Consider the following 9,112-nt stretch of genomic DNA (forward strand, 5'->3'; position numbering starts at 1 on the left):
TATATATATATATACTAGAATATATATATTATCTTTATTTCTCTTAGAAAGGAAGGTTCTGGTTTTAGACGTAATATTTGCAGAAAGAAAATAGACTGCTTTACGGTCTATAAATAGCAAAACGAAAATTTTCTTTTATGACTCCACAATTAATGTTGTACTCGTTAATTAAATAACAATTTAGAGATTTCAGTTCGATATATTCTTAATCCTTAAATTGATTACATTAATCATTGAGCGCGTCTTTTTTTTTTTTTTTTACTTTATTATTCGGTACTTTGTATCCAACCGATGAAATGTGGAAGCACGATTTCTTTTTAGTCCTTCAAGATCCCGCAGCTTCTGCATCGTGATAATCGATAATCGAATTATCTCCCATGACTCATTGACTTAATGGTTCTGTTTTCTCGTTAGCGTGCGGAGATCGGCGTTTACCTTCATCGGCTGCATGCGATCTCGATCTTTGCCTTCGAAACGGGCTTGATAGCCGGCGGCTCAATCGATTCCGGGAAGGATATCACATAAATGTTAATTTACGTATCTGATATCCCGGCGAGGCGATAGATACTTTGCGTCTTGATACCTTCCCGCCGATACCTTTATACGCTCGAACGTTGTGCCGCGAGTGTGATTCACGTGTCATTGGCGAATGAGACGTTTATGAGGCATTTACGTGTCGATTTGCATGGAATCGATGTCGTTCTTAATATGAATCGGAAATTGCTCGGAGAGCAATCGGTATTCTCACAGATGTGCCTTCCCCATGGGATATACGCAATCTTATAATCTCTTTATTCAAGCTAGCGAACTGGCTGAGTTCTGCGAGGTCGCCAATTGCATGAATCGACGGGATACTCGGTTTTTCTTGAAAAGAGAACTGACGTCAGTTTACGACTTATTGTCAATTGAGATAAAAGAACGAATATCTTATCAGAGAGACGTTTTGCTCTTTTGAACTTTGCCAGCCGTTTATTTGCGTAGCTTCACTTTGGGAGTAGCGCACTCAATAAAAATTTAAATGCCTTTTATTTCGTTTTGAAATAGAATTACAGTTCGATTTTGCTGCAATTTCGTTAACAGATTTCTCCGTCGTTAGATGGATAAAATCTAAATTATTTATAGTTTATACATATCTCTCATTTGCTGCAACAATGATGTGAATAAGAAATTGTCATTTTTTAATTACTTACAGAAAAAGAATAAAAACATAAAGAAAAAAAAAGAAAAGAAAGAACATACTTTATATTCCTCTACAATCAGTTATTACATCAAAATTGCATTTCAAAATTAATATTTCAACATTTTAATAATTCCAAACATTCAAACTCATTCTCTGAAAAAAACTTTCTTTTCAAAGTATTATTGTTAACAAATTAGCAATGTAAATCGCGAACTAAAGAAATTCATTTTTGCAAAAAAATGTTAACACGACTTTTTCATCAAGAAGAGATCGAGAGCGTAATTGCTCAGTACAATCGTGGACTGTCCCATGATTACATTAAGTGATTACGCCCTCTCGATCTCTTCTGGATGAACAAAATCGTTTTGAAATTTTTTTGCAAAAATAAATTTCTTTAGTTCGCGATTTACACATCGCTTCTAAATCATTATAAAATTTATAGAAATCCCTCATGTATAATCCGGTAATTACATATGCAATCACTCTAATATTAGTTAAAACCGTTTATTTTACCGAATGACTTCATATGTAGCGAAGAAAATTATTTGTAATCGGAATGAAATCATATGGAATCAAATGGAATCATATAATTTGTGGAACAATATTTCAGCTATTGGTTACCCCCTCGGAAGAGATAGTAAAAAAAAAACGTACATATATAACGAAACACAGATTGCATGATATTGATATAGCCGTGAATGTAGCTGATGTTCGATCACAATCAAATGAGACGCTTCGCGGAGCGAAGAGCAGTAACGACCAGATCGATCGGTCATTACTACGTATAAACGAGCATGCCAGGTGCAAACGTGTAAATCGTAAAATTCCACAAGATCCATGTATCGGTAGCAAAATAATAATTCACGCATTTCATACGCCCGTTAATACTGTCGCCAGGCCCGAGCTGTTATTTTCACATCGCGCCACGGCCAGATGTGAACGTTAAACGCGGTGACTAATGCAATTTCATGCTTTCTGGCAATCGGTATCCTTTGAGTCGTTATACTGGGTGTCCCAGAAATATTTCTTTTTTTTATCAACGCTACTACAATGATCAATTACACTGGACATCCAAATCCCGCAACGTGTAGCTGTTCTAATTATTTATCTTTTTAAATGTCCGGATCGGACATTTAAAAATTAATGTACAATGACACACGTAAAATCTCTAATAATCTTCGTAAAACGCAGCAGACCGTTAGAGTCTTCCGAAAACACACGGTTTTTAAGGTCAAGACAAACTTTTTATCGGTCGTCCGTTCCACCGGCATCGCCGCCGATGTCGACACCAACGACCGGTCGCGTATAAACTCGCTGTTATTGTTGCGGCTATAGAAATACGATACGCGGTTCCAATGTCTCTTCGCGCGAAAAGCAGACCTCTCGGCTGCGAGAGCGATAAAAAGGTATACGCGAGACGGAACGGGATAGAACGAGAGAGAGAGAGAGAGAGAGAGCCAGAGCGAGAGCGAGAGCGAGAGAGAGAGAGAGAGAGAGAGAGAGAAAGAGCGAGAAAAAGGTCGACGATGTTGCTCGGCTGACGTTGCGGGAACCGCGCGACCGGCCGGCGTAAAGATTACGAGGCGCGACATCTGGCGCCACGCACACACCGGCACACGTACGTGCCATGTGTTTTATGCCAAGAGCTCTCGCGGAGATCGCGGCTCGGAGATCGAGTCCTCGCCCACTCTTTACAAGAGCCCGGTAGCCCAGACGAGACGCGAGCCGCCGCCGCCGCCGCCGCCGGCGCGTCGCATAGATTCCGCTCACCCGGATGGCGAAACGGCACTCGCTCTCGCTAATGCGAGAAACTGACTTTTCATACGCAGCACGCTGCGACAGCAAAAATTGCTATTATTAGTTAAACATTTTTTCGCGAGGTGATCACTTCCAATTAGTTCTCGAAAATTTGAATCACATGACATTTTGCTGCCGCACACTGTGAAAAGTCAATTTTACAGTTTGCTGTACGCAGTGAACAATAGCAGCGTATACAAGCGGAATACTTGAAACAAAAGCATGAACATTAAGCTCATTCTATTATATATACGCGTAAGCGTAGTTATAAGGGGTGTAAGAATTGATCAATCGCACGATGAAATTTGAGAAGAATATTCGACTGTGATCGATCAATTTTTTTCTACAAGCACTTATAGTTATGTAATTATAGAATGGGTTTTAGAGATTTGAATATTAGAACTGAACCGAAGTATGTAATCGATAGAGTGAGTAAACAGATGATGGAAAAGTTATTAAAACGAATTGATTGGGGATGTTGCAGAATATTTGAAATATTAAAGGAAGAAAATAGAGATTATAAAACATTTTTGTTTTTATAAAGCATTAGAAATTAATGGATAACGCGTGCATTATATAAATAATTGTACTTTATTCTTTATACGGTTTTTCTTCGTTAATCGGCGGTTCTCATCTACGGGCACATCCAGTTTATTATTTGTTTTAAAAAATTCTTCGATTTTAATTCATATTGTAAGAGAAAGAAATTCTCTCACACGTGTTATTTAGATTTATGCAAAAGACTATTAAAAATATTAAACAAGGCAGAGATACTAAGATTATAGAATTTTTCACGATAATCCTTCTATTTTGCTTCTCTCTCCGTTTCTATAACATTCCTGTTTGATGTCGGGAACGCCGCGTCAGTTGTCGGACATTTGTCAGAAACTCAAAGCTGGCGTCTCTTCGCCGAGCGCCGCAAAATGCTCTAATTATACATCCAGAACGCTAGAAACTCGGACCATTTCTATTCCACCCGCGGAACACCTGCACGCATTCGTCTGGTCGCGTGGTCATGCGCGAAGTGTCACGCAGCGACGACGGCTACGACGTCGTGACGCGTCGCCGCGACTTACAAAACAAGGACGTCGCGTTTGCGACGACGCCACGGCGCCGACGTCCAGCTGGCATCCCTGTCACCCCCGTGACACGTACCGGAGAGTCGCGTCTCTACGAATTCCACGCTATCTCGATCGCGTCGCGGCCCGCCACGATGTCGTTTTTTCCGCAGCCGTTGGCTTTGGCGCGATGAAACGGACGCGTATTCGTCTCGAGTTACCCGCCCAACACCCTTTTCCAAAGGGCGATGATTCGTGACAATTTTGTCAACTTGGATAAATCAACGTTTAGTCATCTAATATTTTGTGAGGGAAAATGTTACTTCTAAATGTAAAACAATCCGTAAGCAATACAGCTGGCAATCTTGTCAGATATTATACAAAATCTACGTACGTTTATATTAAATGTTGCATCAGTTGTGGAGTATAATCATTAGATATTATTCAAATTTATTTCAAAATATTTTAGTAACGTATCTTTATAATGTTGGATGTTTCTTTATTCAATCATTTTCCTTGACTAATTAAGTTTAATATTATTTTAATTATAGAGCTTGGTATATAAAGTATGTATTGTACTTTATCTATTTTGTTATTTATTTATAATTAGAAGAAGAATAGTGAAAGCCAAGAATTGTACGTGATACTTACAGCGAATTCGTTGTTTTTTCTGAACGTTGGTACCACAAGTGATTTAATGGTTTAACACTGCAGATTTTAATAAAATCAGGTATGTGTGTCTGTTAAATATAAAAGAAACGTTTGTTTAATATTAAATCTGATAAGAATATAGTTGATATGACGTAAGGCACCCAACATGACAGTAACATAACTAAACATTTTTGCAATAAATTCTAACGGTGACACCGCAAACTTTTGCGATACCTCTAATATTTTACAATCTTAATTCATCGACATCATTATTTTAATATACCGAATTATAAGGAAAAATAGGATTTTCTTATACTTCAGTTGAGATATGCATGTTTCATCACATCGTTAGAGATTCTTTTTTTGTGTCCAGCATATAATTGCGCTGAGTTAAAGAGAATATCGGATATTAAAAAATGGAAATGAGAAATTAACAAATTATATATACCACTTATATATATATATATATCTCGCTTTGAGCAGTATTTTCGAGACAAGTATGTTTGTCCGCCGCGTTGTTATTTCTCGCGCCAGCTGACCGCGAGGCATCCCAGAATCCGTCGGTCCAGCGGCCGCGGGGCGGCACGGGTGGATATTCTCAGTCTAGCTTGTCGTCCTCGCGAGGCATTCGTTTCTCCCGCGCGTATCCGTCTCCCTCGATACGTTCTAATTCCGTAGACACGTGCCCGGATGGAAACAGATGTACCCGTTCCTCCCCTGTGCTCCACCACCTCCCGACTGCTCCCGCGTCTCTCTGTCGTATAAATATATTCGGTGGGCTTGAGTCGTTGAATCGTGACCGGGTATGTCGGCAGTGCCGTACTTAGACGTGTGATATAAAGTTACCGACGTGTACGACGGCTGGCGCCATACTGGCCGGACATTCCCAGTATTCGTCGTCCGGGTATGACACTGTAGCACGAATTCGACGCCGAGGGTATTTCTTCCTCGCACCTCGGACATCTGCGCGAAAGCGCAACAATGGCTTGGAATAAAATATGGACTCGACGCTCGGCGGTGGAATCGATTTAATTTTAACCGCGAGCCAATTTGGCTCCATTAGTCGCGATCTATCTTGCGTCATGTATAAGAGACGGAGATTTATAATAGATAATTGTATAACAGTAAAAGAGAGAAAGAGACAGACTGTGTGTATTTACAAATCTCTCATTTATATATTCATCGGTATTCATTTGAAATCCCGTCCCCAGATCTTTTCTCGGTTGGGAATCAATTGACGCTTAAGTGAATCCGAGAAACAATACTTGAATCCTACTCCGCTTATCTCTCAGCTTATCTATGCATCATATCTATGAATTTCGTCGACAAAAAGTCGAACATTATTAGTAAAAAAAAATTGTTCACAAAAATATACATTGTCCGTGACTAATAATGTTTATGATTAATTGTATAGAGACTTAATTATTTGCGAACAGCGCCCTTTGCTTTCGAGATCTCGTTTACGATTGGGCGCCTCGTCCAAAAAAGTTAAAAGTTTGGGCAGAACGAAGCGTTCCCCGAAACATAGGGGGGGGGGGCGAAGTTCTCTGCCTCGGGAATGCGGGGGTTGGCAGATAGATAAGTAGATAGTTAGATAGCCGAGTGTAGGTTGGTAGATAGGTAGGTAGGTGGATAGCCCCGGTGTAACCGCATTGGCACACGCGCTCGTGTTGCATTATTATGCATCGCATGCGAACGCAGCGCACGTTTGTCGGGTCGATTCGAGGCGGATCGGAGAACAGGATGAATCCTAGGAACACGGATTTACCCAGAAGGGAGGAAGTACTGCACCCCGACGACATCCTCGTCCCGATGTGCGAAGTACAGAATACAGTTTTACTCCCTGTTTTCTTTCCCGTCTCTCTTTCCTTGTACGATTGAACGTTCACCATTTCGTCGTCGCGACTTCGTTCTCCCCCACGCGGGGGAAACCGCGTACGATGACCCGATTTCTTTGAAAGAGGTCATTCGCCAGGCGACACCTGTACCGACTTCGGTCGTGTTTTAATTTGATGTATCTCCATTCGAGGATAGTTTTTTTTTTTTTTTCCCCCCCCCCCCCTAAGAACAGAGGCGTTGCTTGGGTGTTCGCCTCCTTTTCCTTCTTCTTCACCTCCTCGTGTCGAATGAATCATCGAGTTCACGATTGCTCGCTCGACACGACTGGCTTTATTATTCATGAGTCGGTAGCGCGAAACTCGGAATACGCGCCTTAGCTGTATGCCACGTGCTGTCGAAACTGCCGGGGAAGTCAAAGAAACATGATTTTCGTCAGAAAATGGAGATTGCGATGTGATTAAACAATTAAAAAATTCGATCTCTAAGTTTGAATGAAATATAAAAAAGTGTATTGTAATTTTATTATTATTGTAATTTTACACATATATATCCGTTTGAAAAATTCAATAATGATAAGGGGATGTAATGAAACGCCAATAATTATTTAATTAAACAAGTAATATAATAAATCAATAATTTCCGAATGACAATTCGTAGAATAATAAAGAAAATATGAAATATATATATATCTTTTAAATATCAGTATTTTTAAAAATATCCATTGTCTTTTCCAAGTAACAGAATGACGTCAAAAAGCAGCACAGTGACGTCTATTTCGGTCTGCTAGACGTCACTAATGCCGTCTTTTAACGTCACTCTGGCACTTGGGTCGTCCCGTATCCGTTCCGATACCAAAAATGCCAAATCCACCAGTATAATCCTTCTCGAATACGAACACGTGTCTATTTCAAATCGCGATTGTTACGAGGAAGGAAAAGAGAGAGAAAGAGAAAATAGCGAAGTACGAAATTAGGGACACGGTATCGTATTGCAATACGAAGACTGCGGAACCCTGGTAGCTGCCGCGATGACACGCGCGAACAATCATCTGGAATATAATTTTATGGTCTCGCGTATCTTCGCTTATGCGAGGAGCGCAAATCGGATCCGCGGGCGTCGCGTACGTGTGTCGACGCTGTCGAGGTGCACCTACTACGCAGAAACGTGCGTGTGCAAAAGGGCGACGCCGAGAAATGCGCGTGTGGCGCCAATGGCGGTGAATGCAACGCGACTCGAACGGAGCCGGCTGCGGAATGCAGTTTCGAGCCAAACTCAGAGGCAGTCTCGTCTCTCTCGGCTACTGTACGCAGAAACAAGAACGAAGAGAGGAAGAAGGGAAGGAGAGAGATGCACGGCGAAGAACGGACCCCGTTGTGAGCCCCCCGGGGGCCCTTTATCATCGCGGATGCGAACGAGATCGTCGAAGCGCACCGCGCCGGAGATACGATCCACCTTCTAACCGGTCGGTGTGGGTAGAAGGTACTCTTTATTTTTCAGTATCTGAATAATACAGGTAGTGTCCGGAACATAAAATGCATTTAGATACTTAAAAATGTATCTAGGGTACGAAGAAAAGTCACTTACAGCTTAAGTGCTTTATGTTGTTAGCCGCGGCAGCTCGTTTTTATTACGCAGTTTGTTTTTACGCAGAGATGCACTTACGAATTCTCGCAATTTTTTTTATTCGATATTACCTCTCGGATGCGAACAGATGATTAACGCAGGTGCCAAAAAAAAAAAAAATTAACACCTACAAAAGATGATTTAGACATTAAATATTTGAATCACTAATATTTTTTATCTGACACTTTGTATACGTAAATATTTAAGTATCGATGCGATAAATAAAGAAAATTTGATCCTCTTATTATACGGTGGTAAAGAAACCTGTAAAAGAAACTGATTGCGATCTGATCTTAACAATTTAATTTTGAAATGATTGAAGTAATTTATTCTTAATAATTGAAGCAATAATTAAAGTAAATAAATTAATAAGTTGCTAACTTTGCCATTAGAAATGAAACGCTTAAACATGTTTCGAAAATCGTCTTTCGTTGTAGAAGAGATATATAGTAAATTATAATTTACCAGCTGCAAGCTGATGATCGTACATTAATCTTATCGCTTCTTAGTGCGTGGAAATAATCTTGAAATTCTCTTCGCAATTTGATTAACAAGTAAGTAACGACGATACAAAAAACAAGGGAGAGAAAGAGGCGCCGACGAGCCTTTTCTGCAACGGCGCGGCAGATCCACTTTTTGCGGCGCACAGGTAGAGGCGTTCCTCCGGCGTGTCTCTCCTGTGCTCGATGTGCTCGATGTCACGACGGCGCACTGAATGACGTGGTGTAGTCGAGAGTTGTACGGCAAAACCCCGCGAGAGTGAAGGAGCCGTTAACTCGAGCCGAGAAAAGAGGTAGCCGGGTTCGGGTTCATGAGGAACACGAGCCGCGCGCTTTAATTACTTCTTTCGCACGACGTCGTTAATGATACCGCGATTATGATTCGGCTTTTATGGCCATTGAGAAACACAGTCCCTGCCTCTCTCTCTCTCTCTCTCTCTTTCTCTCTCTTTCCCCTTCTTTCT

The 9,112-nt window shown here is 40.9% G+C and overlaps 1 pseudogene; it reads right to left on the bottom strand.

The window, feature by feature from the left end:
* Positions 1-5,202: 5,202 nt before the first annotated feature.
* LOC108748590 overlaps positions 5,203-9,112 on the bottom strand; it is a 5,731-nt pseudogene continuing 1,821 nt past the window's right edge.

The sequence above is a fragment of the Trachymyrmex septentrionalis genome, unplaced genomic scaffold, assembly GCF_001594115.1.
Source record: "Trachymyrmex septentrionalis isolate Tsep2-gDNA-1 unplaced genomic scaffold, Tsep1.0 scaffold24, whole genome shotgun sequence".
Lineage (NCBI taxonomy): Eukaryota > Metazoa > Arthropoda > Insecta > Hymenoptera > Formicidae > Trachymyrmex > Trachymyrmex septentrionalis.